Source organism: Saimiri boliviensis, chromosome 2 (assembly GCF_048565385.1).
Source record: "Saimiri boliviensis isolate mSaiBol1 chromosome 2, mSaiBol1.pri, whole genome shotgun sequence".
Taxonomy (NCBI): Eukaryota; Metazoa; Chordata; class Mammalia; order Primates; family Cebidae; genus Saimiri; species Saimiri boliviensis.
This window is the reverse complement of record NC_133450.1, coordinates 109,604,471-109,615,885: the sequence shown is the minus strand read 5'-3', so window position 1 is coordinate 109,615,885 and position 11,415 is coordinate 109,604,471. Positions and strand designations below refer to the sequence as shown.

Below are 11,415 nucleotides of genomic sequence, written 5' to 3'. Positions count from 1 at the left end.
TTCCCGATTCCTTCACAGGGATTTATGTGGGCCTTAACGCCCACTGGGAAAAGATCCCTCTGCCAGCTCAGTGCCTGCTTTCTTGGTTTGACTTGTCAATCTGGACTTGAATGCACCTTTGGTTTTGGATTGACTCTATTAACTCTCCTAGAAATTAACACACAAAACTGACAGCTGATTGACAAGATGAGAAGCAGTTTTCCAAAATTCAAATTGAACTTAATCTTTTCTTACTAAAAGAATGCTCAAATCAAGGGGACACAGCTCACTAGTTTTGACTTCATGAGCTATGGCAGGTAGAGACAACTTTTTGAAAATACACAGCTAAAACTGTCCGTGCTTTGAATGCTAGACATGTTTTTCAGAATACACAGCTAAAACGGTCCCCGCTTTAAGGGCTAAAGCCCTTAAAGTGGGGACCGTTTTAGTTGTGTATTTTGAAAAAGTTGTGTGCTCTTCAAAGAGAAAGCTGCTTTTGCTGTGCCTTTGGGTTTGAGGGGAAATGGGAGTCCTCTTCAGTCAGCAGGGACCACACCTGAGTCCTTTGCAGTCCTCTTGTCTTCCTCTGATGGTGAAATGATAGTGGTCCCTGTCATCATGAGCCATGTCTGAAAGAATTATTCACATTCCCTACGAGAATAGACGGGTGAAATAGCGAAAGGTGTGTCTTCCTTTGGAGCATGGACGGGTTCAAAGCCCACCTCATACCACTAAGTATTTTGCTGAACATGAGCAGTTGTGTGTGCGGCCTGTGTTTGGGTGTTTTTTGTGTCACGTGTTCGTGTGTGTGTGTGTGTGTGTGTGTGGGTGTGTCTGTGTGTGTGTGTCTGTATTTCTGTCTCCATTCCTGATCAGCAAATCTTTTTTCCTCTTTTTGCATGTTACTGAGAACTGTGGATGAAGCCCAGCACTCCTGAAAACACAATCTATGTATGGTTGAAGTAATTTTTCTTGGTGATGAGTGAGAGGTTGGTGACTGAAACCAGCTCATTTCCCATTGACCACTGAGGCCACATCTCTCAGGTGAGAAGCAAAGTGAGAATTTGAACCAGGCACATTCTCCTTAGAGACAATGGGCCAAAGACAGGTCCGATGGAATCGAATGTCTTTTCATGTTGACATCCATCCCGTGAAGCTCTCGCTAAACCATTGAAGTGTCACATTGTGCCTGGGGGAGGCGGTGCACCCTGTGAAATTTCACGTCCGAAGATTTGGATTTGATTTCCAGCCCTCTGCCAGTCAGTCTGCCAGGCACTTTCATGTGACAAGCGTTAGGCGAGTCCCTTTCTGTCTCTGTTTCCCGATTCCTTCACAGGGATTTATGTGGGCCTTAACGCCCACTGGGAAAAGATCCCTCTGCCAGCTCAGTGCCTGCTTTCTTGGTTTGACTTGTCAATCTGGACTTGAATACACCTTTGGTTTTGGATTGACTCTATTACCTCTCCTAGAAATTAACGCACAAAACTGACAGCTGATTGAGAAGATGAGAAGCCGTTTTCCAGAATTCAAATTGAACTTAATCCTTTCTTACTAAAAGAATGCTCCACTCAAAGGGACACAGATCACTCGTTTTAACATCATGAGCTATGGCAGTAGAGAGAACTTTTTGAAAATACACAGCTAAAACTGTCCGTGCTTTGAATGCTAGACAATTTTTCAGAATACTCAGCTAAAACGGTCTTTTTTTTTTATATATATATATATACTGAATCTTGCTCTGTCACCTAGGCTAGAGTGCAGTGGCATGATAGCTCGCTGCAACCTCTGCCTCATTGGTTCAAGGGATTCTCCTGCCTCAGCCACCCAAGTATCTGTGATTACAGGCACCTGCCACCACACCCAGCTAATATTTGTATTTTTCATAGAGATTGGGTTTCTTTTTTTCTTTTTCCTTGAGACGGAGTTTCTCTCTTGTTACCCAGGCTTGAGTGCAGTGTCACGATCTCAGCTCACCACAACCTCTGCCTTCTGGGTTCAGGCAATTGTCCTTCCTCTGCCTCCCATGTAGCTGGGATTACAGGCATGCGCCACCATGCTTAGCTAATTTTTTGTATTTTTCGTAGAGACGGGATTTCACCATGTTGTCCAGGATGGCCTCGATCTCTTGACTTTGTGATCCGCCCACCTCTGCCTCCCAAAGTGCTGGGATTACAGGCTTGAGCCACCGTGCCCGGCCCAGAGATGGTGTTTCACCATATTGGCCTGTCTGGTCTTGAACTGACCTAGTGATCTGCCCACCTTGGCCTCTGATAGTGCTCGGATTGCAGGCATGAGCCACCACGCCTTGTACCTAATTCCTATTCACTGGTCGTGGATGGGAGCTATGGAATCTCTTCCTACAAAACATCCTGGCCGCATCAGAATGTGAGAGTTAAGTTTTCTAAGAGATGGTTCCTCTGTTTGTGCTCCACACCCAAATAATCGATCTTACTTCACTGTCAGACAACTTCCAGTTATTACAGTGGCTGTAGTCTAGCTGGAAAAACGCTAAGTAGACCCCCGGGACTCTCTTGACTCAGCCACTAACAACTTAGTGTGGCTCTGGGAAACAAAGAAGCTGGAGCAACCACGCCTGCAATCCCAGCACTTTGGGAGGTCGACGTGGGAGGATTGCTTGAGCCCAGGAGTTTGACAGCAGCCTGGGCAACATAGCAAGACCCCATCTCTACAAAAAAAAAATCAAAAAAATTATTGCGGTGTGGTGGTGTCACCCTGTAGTCCCAGCTATTCAGGAGGCTAAAGTGGGAGGATCACTTGAGTCCCAGAGGTCAAGACTGCAGTGAGCCAAGATCATGCCACTGCCCTCAAGCTTGGGCTTCAAAGTGAGACACTGTCTCAGGAGGGAAAAAAAACAAAACAAAACAAAACAAAAAAACTGGAGCTTTTGTTTTCTCATTTGTTAAAGGTGGATGATATTATCTCCTTCATGGAATTACTGTGAGGATGGAAGTACAATTTTTTTCCCCTTTCCTTTTAGAAATACAATGAGATAGGCATAGTGGCCAGGTGAGGTGGCTCATGCCTGTAATCCCAGCACTTTGGGAGCCTGAAGCAGGTGGATCACCTGAGGTCAGGAGTTCAAGACCATCCTGGCCACCATGGTGAAACCCTGACTCCACTAAAATTACAAAAATTAGCCTAGCGTGGTGGCACGTGCCTACAATCGCAGCTACTCAGGAAGCTGAGGCAGGAGAATGGCTTGAACCTGGGAGGTGGAGGGTGTAGTGAGCAGAGATCATCCCATGGCACTCCAGTCTGGACGACAGAGTGAGACTCCATCTCAAAAAAATAAAATGCCAGATGTGGTGGCTCATGCCTGTAAACCCAGCACTTTGGGAGGCAGAGGAAGGTGGATCACCTGAGGTCAGGAGTTCAAGACCAGCCTGACCAACATGCAGAAACCCCATCTCTAATAAACATATAAAATTCGCCAAGCATGGTGGCACATGCCTGTAATCCCAACTATTTGGGAGGCTGAGGCAGGAGAATCGCTTGAACCTGGGAAGTGGAGGTTGCAGTGAGCCAAGATTGCACTCCTGCATGGACGAGAAGAAGGAAACTGTGTCTCAAAAACAATAATTAGATAGGCATAGTGCACAAGATAATGTCAGGTGACACGTGCACTACCACTTAGTACCACTGTGAGTCCGGACAGATGACATAGGTCTCCGTGCCTCAGTTTTTCCACCTGTCAAATAGGAACCATATGAGGATGTACTCGTAAGATGATGCTCAAGGCTAAATAATGTAATCCATGAACGTGCTTAGACCAGCACCTCCTGCATTTTAAATACTCTTCCCTTTTGGCTGCTGTTGCTACTATTTTACTAACTGGGTTGATTTCTAGCCTGCAAAAAAAAAGGATCACAAGTTTGTGAACAAGACCATTATTCCTTACCAAATGATTCATAACCCCAATTTTTCTTTTGCTTTTTTGTTTGTTTGTTTGTTTGTGTTTTTGGAAACAGAGTCTCACTCCCACTCCCAGGCTCAAGTGATTCTCCTGCTCAGTCTCATGAGTAACTGGGATTAAAGGTACCCACAACTAGGCCCAGCTAATTTTTGTATTTTTAGTACAGATGGGGTTTCACCATGTTGGCCAGGCTGATCTCAGACTCCTGACCTCACGTAATCCATCCACCTCGGCCTCCCAAAGTGCTGGGATTATAGGCGTGTGCCACCCCACCAGCCTATAACCCCAGTTTCTTTTTACCAACTTAGATTATGGAACTTGGCATGATGCCCAGATTCCCATAATGCAAATTGTCCTCCCCAATTATAACTACCAGTTTTTTTCATCTAAGAAAAACAAAACAAAAATTGAAATGCTGGTCATTTTTGTGGACAAAAAGATAAGTATGGCCAGGGGTAGTGGCTCAGGCCTGTAATTCCAGCACTTTGAGAGGCTGAGGCGGGAACATCACTGGAAGCCAGAAGTTCGAGACCAGCCTGACCAACACGGTGAATCCCCCTCTCTACTAAAACTACAAAAATGAGCCACGTGGGCTGGTGTGCGCCTGCAGTCCCAGCTACTCAGGAGGCTGAGGCAGGAGAATCACTTAACCCAGGAGGCAGAGGTTGCAGTGAAAAGAGATCATGCCACTGCAGTCCAGCTTGGGCAACAAGATCAGAACTCCATCTCAAAAAACAAACAAAAACAAGTAATGTGACTGCTATTTTCTGGTTATAATCACAGAGTTCATGTAGAAAAGCTAAGCAATATGAAAAAATACAGAGTTAAAGTTTTTAAAAATTACCCCAAATTGGATCAGCAAACTTTTTTTTTTTTTTTTCCCTCTTGAGACAGACTAGGTCTTGCTGCTGCCCAAGCTGGTGTACAGTGACACAATCACAGATGACTGCAGCCTCGACCTCCTGGACTGGCTCTGTGCTCCTGCCTCCCAAGGAGCTGGGACTACAGGTGCATATTCCTATACCCAGCTAATTTTTTTTTTAATTGGTTTTGTAGAGGTGAAGTCTCACTATGTTGCCCAGGCTGGTCTCGAACTCTGGCCTCAAGTAATCCTCCCGCTTCAGCCTTCCAAAGTGCTGGAATTACAAGCATGACCTTATTTGGAGACTGGGTCATTACAGAGGTCATCAAGTTAAAATGGGTCATGAAGGTGGGGCCCTGATGCTATATAACTGTTGTCCTTACTAAAAGAAAAATTTGTTGCCTGTGAAAGAAAAAGAAAGAATAAAATATTTTTTCCTTGAGACAGGGTCTTGTTCTGTCACCCAGGCTGGAGTGAAGTGGTGTGATCTCAGCTCACTGCAGCCTCATCCTCCCTGACTCAAGCAATCCTCCAACCTCAGCCTCCTGAGTAGCTTGGGAACACAGGTACATGCAACCATACCTGGCTTTTTTTTTTTTTTCCCGAGATGGATTCTTGCTCTTTCCTCCAGTCTGGAGTGCAGTGGTACAATCTCAGCTCACTGCAACCTCCACCTCTGGGTTCAAGCAGTTCTCCTGCCTCAGCCTCCTGAGTAGCTAGGATTGCAGGCGTGCACCACCACAGCCAGCTAATTTTTATATTTTTAGTAGAGATGGGGTTTCACCATGTTGGCTATGCTGGTCTCAAACTCCTGACCTCTTGATCTGCCAACCTCAGCCTCCCAAAGTGCTAGGATTACAGGTGTGAGCCACCACTCCCGGCTGTATTGTTTTTAGTACAGGTGGGGTTTCATCCTGTTGGCCTGGCTGGTATTGAACTCCTGACCTGAAGTTATCCTCTCACTCATGCTCCCAAAGTACAGGGATTACAGACATGAGCCACTGCATCTGGCCTGAGACAATAAATTTGTCTTATTCTAAGCCACTTAGTTGGTGGCACTTTGTTACAGCATCCCCAGCAAAGTTATATCCAACGAATAATCAATTTCATTGTTGTTGTTGTTGTTGTTGTTGTGGTGGTGGTGGTGGTTGTGGTTGTTGTTGTTTTTGAGACGGAGTTTCGCTCTTGTTACCCAGGCTGGAGTGCAATGGCACGATCTCGGCTCACCGCAACCTCTGCCTCCTGGGTTCAGGCAATTATCCTGCCTCAGCCTCCTCAGTAGCTGGGATTACAGGCACGCACCACCATGCCCAGCTAATTTTTTGTATTTTTAGTAGAGAGGGGATTTCACCATGTTGACCAGGATGGTCTCGATCTCTTGACCTCGTGATCCACCCGCCTCAGCCTCCCAAAGTGCTGAGATTACAGGCTTGAGACACCACGCCCGGCCGTTGTTGTTGTTTTTAAGGAAAAAAAAAAGGAAAGAAAGAAAGAAAAAAGAATAATTAAAAAGAATGAAGGAGAGGAAGAAAGAGGAAGAGGGAGAGAGAACGGGAGTGTTGCTTTATTGCCCAGGCTACAATGCAGTCTAAAAACGGGTATTGAAAACGTCTTTTATGCCAGTAGTTTTGCTTAATAATGGAGACAGGAAAAAAATGAGGAAAGAAAATAACAAACAAGCAGCCAACCAATAATTCATTTAAACCTGTAAGTAGGTATGATGTGGTACTGATAAGAGTGTATATTTTTGTGTATTTAAAATGGAGAGTTCTATAAATGTTTATTAAGTTTACTTGTTCCGGATGTGAGTTCAAGTCCTGGATATCCTTGTTAATTTTCTGTCTCGTTGATCTGTCTAATATTGATGTTGAAGTCTCCCCCTATTATTGTGTGGGAGTCTGTCTCTTTATAAGTCTTACGTAATCTGGGTGTTCCTGTATTGGGTGCGTATATATTTAGGATCGTTAGCTCTTCTCGTTGCATTGATCCTTTGACCATTATGTAATGTCCTTCTTTGCCTCTTTTGATCTTTGTTGCTTTAAAGTTTATTTTATCAGAGGCGAGATTTGCAACTCCTGCTTTTTATTAATTAACTTATTTTTGCTCTCAAGTTGGTTGGTAAATCTTTCTCCATCCATTTATGTTGAGTCTTTGTGTATCCCTGCATGTGAGATGGGTCTGGATGCAGCATACCGATGGATTTTGCATTTCATTGTTAAAGGACACAGAAGCTCATGCTCTCTGTCATTCCCGAATGTGTAATTAGGTTTTGGCCAGGAGCAGAGGCTCATACCTGTAATCCCAGGACTTTGGAAGGCTGAGATGGGAGGATCACTTGAAGCTCAGAGTTTGAGGCCAGCCTGGCCAACATGGTGAGACCCCATCTCCACACACACACACACAAATATTAGTTGGGCATGGTAGCATTCACCTGTAATCCCAGCTACTCAGGAGGCTAAGGTGGGAGGACTGCTTGATCCTGGGAGTAAGAGGCTGCAGTGGGCTATGATTATACCACTGCACTGTAGGCTGAACAACACAGGAAGTCCCTATCTATCTCTTAAAAAAGAAAAGAAAAAAAAAAAAAGGGCTGGAGTTTGAGTTTGTGTTTTTGTTGTTGTTACTGTTGTTGTTGTTGTCGTCTTTTTTTTAGTCGGAGTTTCGCTCTTGTTACCCAGGCTGTAGTGCAATGGCACGATCTCGGCTCACCGCAACGTCCGCCTCCTGGGTTCAGGCAATTGTCCTGCCTCAGCCTCCTGAGTAGCTGGGATTACAGGCATGTGCCACCATGCCAGCTATTTTTTTATATTTTTTAGTAGAGACGGGGTTTCACCATGTTGACCAGGATGGTCTCAATCTCTTGACCTCGTGATCCACCCGCCTTGGCTTCCCAAAGTGCTGGGGTTACAGGCGTGAGCCACCGGGCCCAGCCTCGTTACTGTTGTTTTTTGAGATGGAGTGTCATGCTCTGCCCGGGCTGGAGTGCGGTGGTTCAATCTCAGCTCATTGCAACTCCACCTCCTGTGTTCAAGTGATTCTCCCACCTCAGCCTCCCAAGTAGCTGGGATTACAGGTCTGCACCCCCACACCTGGCTCATTTTTATATTTTCAGTAGAGATGGGATTTCACCATGTTGGCCAGGCTGGTCTCAAACTCCTGACCTCAGGAGATCCACCGGCCTCGGCCTCCCAAAGTGATGGGATTACAGGTGTGGGTCACTGCGTTCAGTCGATTTAGTGTTTTGGCTGGGTTGGGTCTGGCAGGTGTATGGTTAATAAACCAGGTCTAAATATTTCCAGGAAACTGGTGGGTCAGGCATGCACTGACAGCAATGTTGTGGATGGTGATACTGGCTGTGAACATGGAAGAAAACAAGGTCTGGTCTCCTTTTTTCACCCAGACGGTGTCGATGAGCTGACCTAGGAGATAACAGGACAGGTACATGAGACCCCGTGTACATCCTGGGAAAGGCGGTGGCAACTGCTTGGGACCCCAGCCCACCTGGCTAGTGGCTCTTCCATGTTCCTTACAGCTTTTGAGAGGTTCGCTATTCAAAGGAGGATGAATCAAGGAAAGTACAGGGCTGGGGCACAATTTTGTTAAACATGACAAGGAATATGCCTTGGTTCAAGAAAACCCATGGCTCAGCACGGTGGTTTACACCTGTAATCTCAGCACTTTAGAAGGTGGAGGTGAGAAGATCACCAGAGGTCAGGAGTTCGAGGCCATCACGGCCAACATAGAAACCCCATCTCTACTAAAAATACAGAAATTAGCCAGGTGTGGTGGCACATGCCTGTAGTCCCAGCTACTCAAGAGGCTGAGGCCTGAGAATCCCGGGAGGTGGAGGTTGCAGTGAGCCGAGACCACACCATTGTACTCCAGCCTGGGTGACAGAGTGAGACTCCATCTAAGAAATAAAATGAGAAAATCCGATCCTTCTGCCACGCATGGGGGTGCATGCCTGTAATCCCAGCACTTTGGGAGGCTGAGGTGGGCACATCACTTGAGGTCAGGAGTTCAAGATCAGCCTGGCTAACATGGCAAAACCTTGGCTCTACTAAAAATACAAAAATGAACCGGGTATGGTTGCATGTGCCTGTAATCCCAGCTAATTGGGAGACCGAGGCAGGAGAATCACTTGAACCCTGAAGGTGGAGCTAGCAGTGAGCTTAGATCACGCCACTGCACTTAAGCCTGGGGCCAGAGAAGACTCCATCTCAAAAGAAAAAAGAAAAGGCAATGCAACCCCTACTAGTCTTCTCTATAAGCAGGCTCAGAGTGATGGCCGTGGAGTTTTTGGTCAGCCAGGGGATTGAACACAATGGAATGTCTTCTTTTTTTTTTTTTTTTTTTTTTTTTGAGACGGAGTTTTCGCTCTTGTTTACCCAGGCTGGAGTGCAATGGCGCCATCTCAGCTCACCGCAACCTCTGCCTCCTGGGTTCAGGCAATTCTCCTGCCTCAGCCGCCTGAGTAGCTGGGATTACAGGCACGTGCCACCATGCCCAGCTAATTTTTTGTATCTTTTAGTAGAGACGGGGTTTCACCATGCTGACCAGAATGGTCTCGATCTCTTGACCTCGTGATCCACCCGCCTCAGCCTCCCAAAGTGCTGGGATTACAGGCTTGAGCCACTGCGCCCGGCTTGGAATGTCTTCTAATACAGGTAACTATTATAAGCAATAAAACAGGTTGGGTTTGGCAGCTCTCATCTGTAATCCCAGCACTTTGGGAGGCTGAGGCTGGAGGATCGTTTGAGTCCAGCTGTTTGAGATCAGCCCAGGCAGGAGGGTAAAAGCCCATCTCTACAAAAAATAAGTTAGTCTTACATGGTGGTGCACCTGTGGTCCCAGCTACTGGGAGACTGAAGCAGGAGGACTGCTTGAGCCTGAGAGGTGGAGGCTGCAGTGAGCCACAATTGCACCTGGATGCAGTGAGCCTGGATGACAGACTGAGACCCTGTCTTCAAAAAAGAAAAAAAAAAATTCGTTTGTAAGGATAATACAGACTGAGTACAGTGGCTCACCGCTGTAATATCCAGACTTCCAGACTTTGGGAGGCTAAGGCAGGGGGACTGCTTGAAGCCAGGTGTTTGAGACCAGCGTGCATAACATAGAGGGACCCAGTCTCTACAAAAAACACAAAAAAATTAGCCAGGCATGTTGGCATGGTCTTGTAGCCAGCTACTCACGAGGCTGAAGGGGGAGGATCGTTTGAATCCAGGGAAGGTGGAGGCTGCAGTGAGCCATTATGTCACTTCTGCACTCCAGCCTGGGTGCAGTAGTACAGTCAGAACTCAGCACAGCCTGCACCTCCACAGAGCGAGACCCTCTCTCAAAAAAAAAAAAAAAAAAAAAAAAAAAAGCTGGGGCTCATGCCTGTAATCCCATCACTTTGGGAGGCTGTGGTGGGCAGATCATGAGGTCAGGAGATCGAGACCATCCTCCCCAACATGGTGAAACTCCATCTCTACTAATAATACAAAAAAAAAAAAAAATGGTGGGCATGGTGGTACACACCTGTAGTCCTAGCTACTTGGGAGGCTGAGGCAGGAGAACTACTTGAACCCAGGAGGCAGAGATTGCAGTGAGCCAAGACTGAACCACTGCACTATAGTCTGGGATTACAGGTGTGTGCCACCAGGCCTGGCTAATTTTTGTATTTTAGTAGAGATGGGGTTTCACCATGTTAACCAGGCTGGTCTCCAACTCCTGATCTCAGGTGATCCTCCCACTTTAGCCTCCCAAAGTGCTGGGATTGCAGGTGTGAGCCACTGTGCCCAGTCTGATTTTTTTCAAGTATTTAAAAATATAAAACCAATAAACATTCTTGGGCAGCTCATGAGCTGTATAAAAACAGATGGTGAGCTGGGCGCAGTGGCTCAAGCCTGTAATCCCAGCACTTTGGGAGGCCGAGGTGGGTGGATCACGAGGTTGAGAGATCGAGACCATCCTGGTCAACATGGTGAAACCCTGTCTCTACTAAAAATACAAAAAATTAGCTGGGCATGGTGGCACATGCCTGTAATCCCAGCTACTGAGGAGGCTGAAGCAGGAGAATTGCCTGAACCCAGGAGGCGGAGGTTGCGGTGAGCCGAGACAGCGCCATTGCACTCCAGCCTGGGTAACAAGAGCGAAACTCCATCTCAAAAAAAAAAAAAAAAAAAAAAAACAGATGGTGGGATCTCTATGTCTCCTGTGTAGATACTATATGCCATGGTTTCCAGAGCCCTGGCTAGATGTTTGTTTGTTTGAGACAGGGTCTCCCTCTGTTGGCCAGGCTGATGCAATGGTGTGATCTCAGCTCACTGCAACCTCCACCTCCAACGTTCAAGCAATTCATGTGCCTCAGCCTCCCTAGCAGCTGGGATTACAGGCACTACCACACCCAGATAATTTTTTTGTATTTTTAGTAGAGATGTGGTTTCAGTACGTTGGGCAGGTGCTCTCAAGCTCCTGGCCTCAGGTGATCATCCTACCTTGGCTTCCCAAAGTACTGGGATCACAGGTATAGGTGATTCTGGCTAAGTACATTTAAATACTAAGTACATTTAAGTACTAAGCCCTGGCTAGGTACCATTAAGGTATAATGGCATATGGAGGCTGAGGTGGGAGGATCACTGGATGCCAGGAGATCAAG

At 46.4% G+C, this 11,415-nt stretch overlaps 1 long non-coding RNA gene across 2 annotated transcripts in view; it reads left to right on the top strand.

Moving 5' to 3' along the window:
- Positions 1–4,692: 4,692 nt before the first annotated feature.
- Positions 4,693–11,415, top strand: part of LOC141582736 (uncharacterized) — a 29,277-nt gene continuing 22,554 nt past the window's right edge. Inside the window, exons 1-2 of one of the 2 annotated variants that reach the window (XR_012515611.1) lie at positions 4,693–4,921; positions 5,223–5,341. This is a non-coding gene — a long non-coding RNA (uncharacterized LOC141582736). Of the gene's footprint in view, positions 4,922–5,113; positions 5,342–11,415 lie in introns of those variants that run through there. The other variant, XR_012515610.1, reaches the window with a different exon arrangement.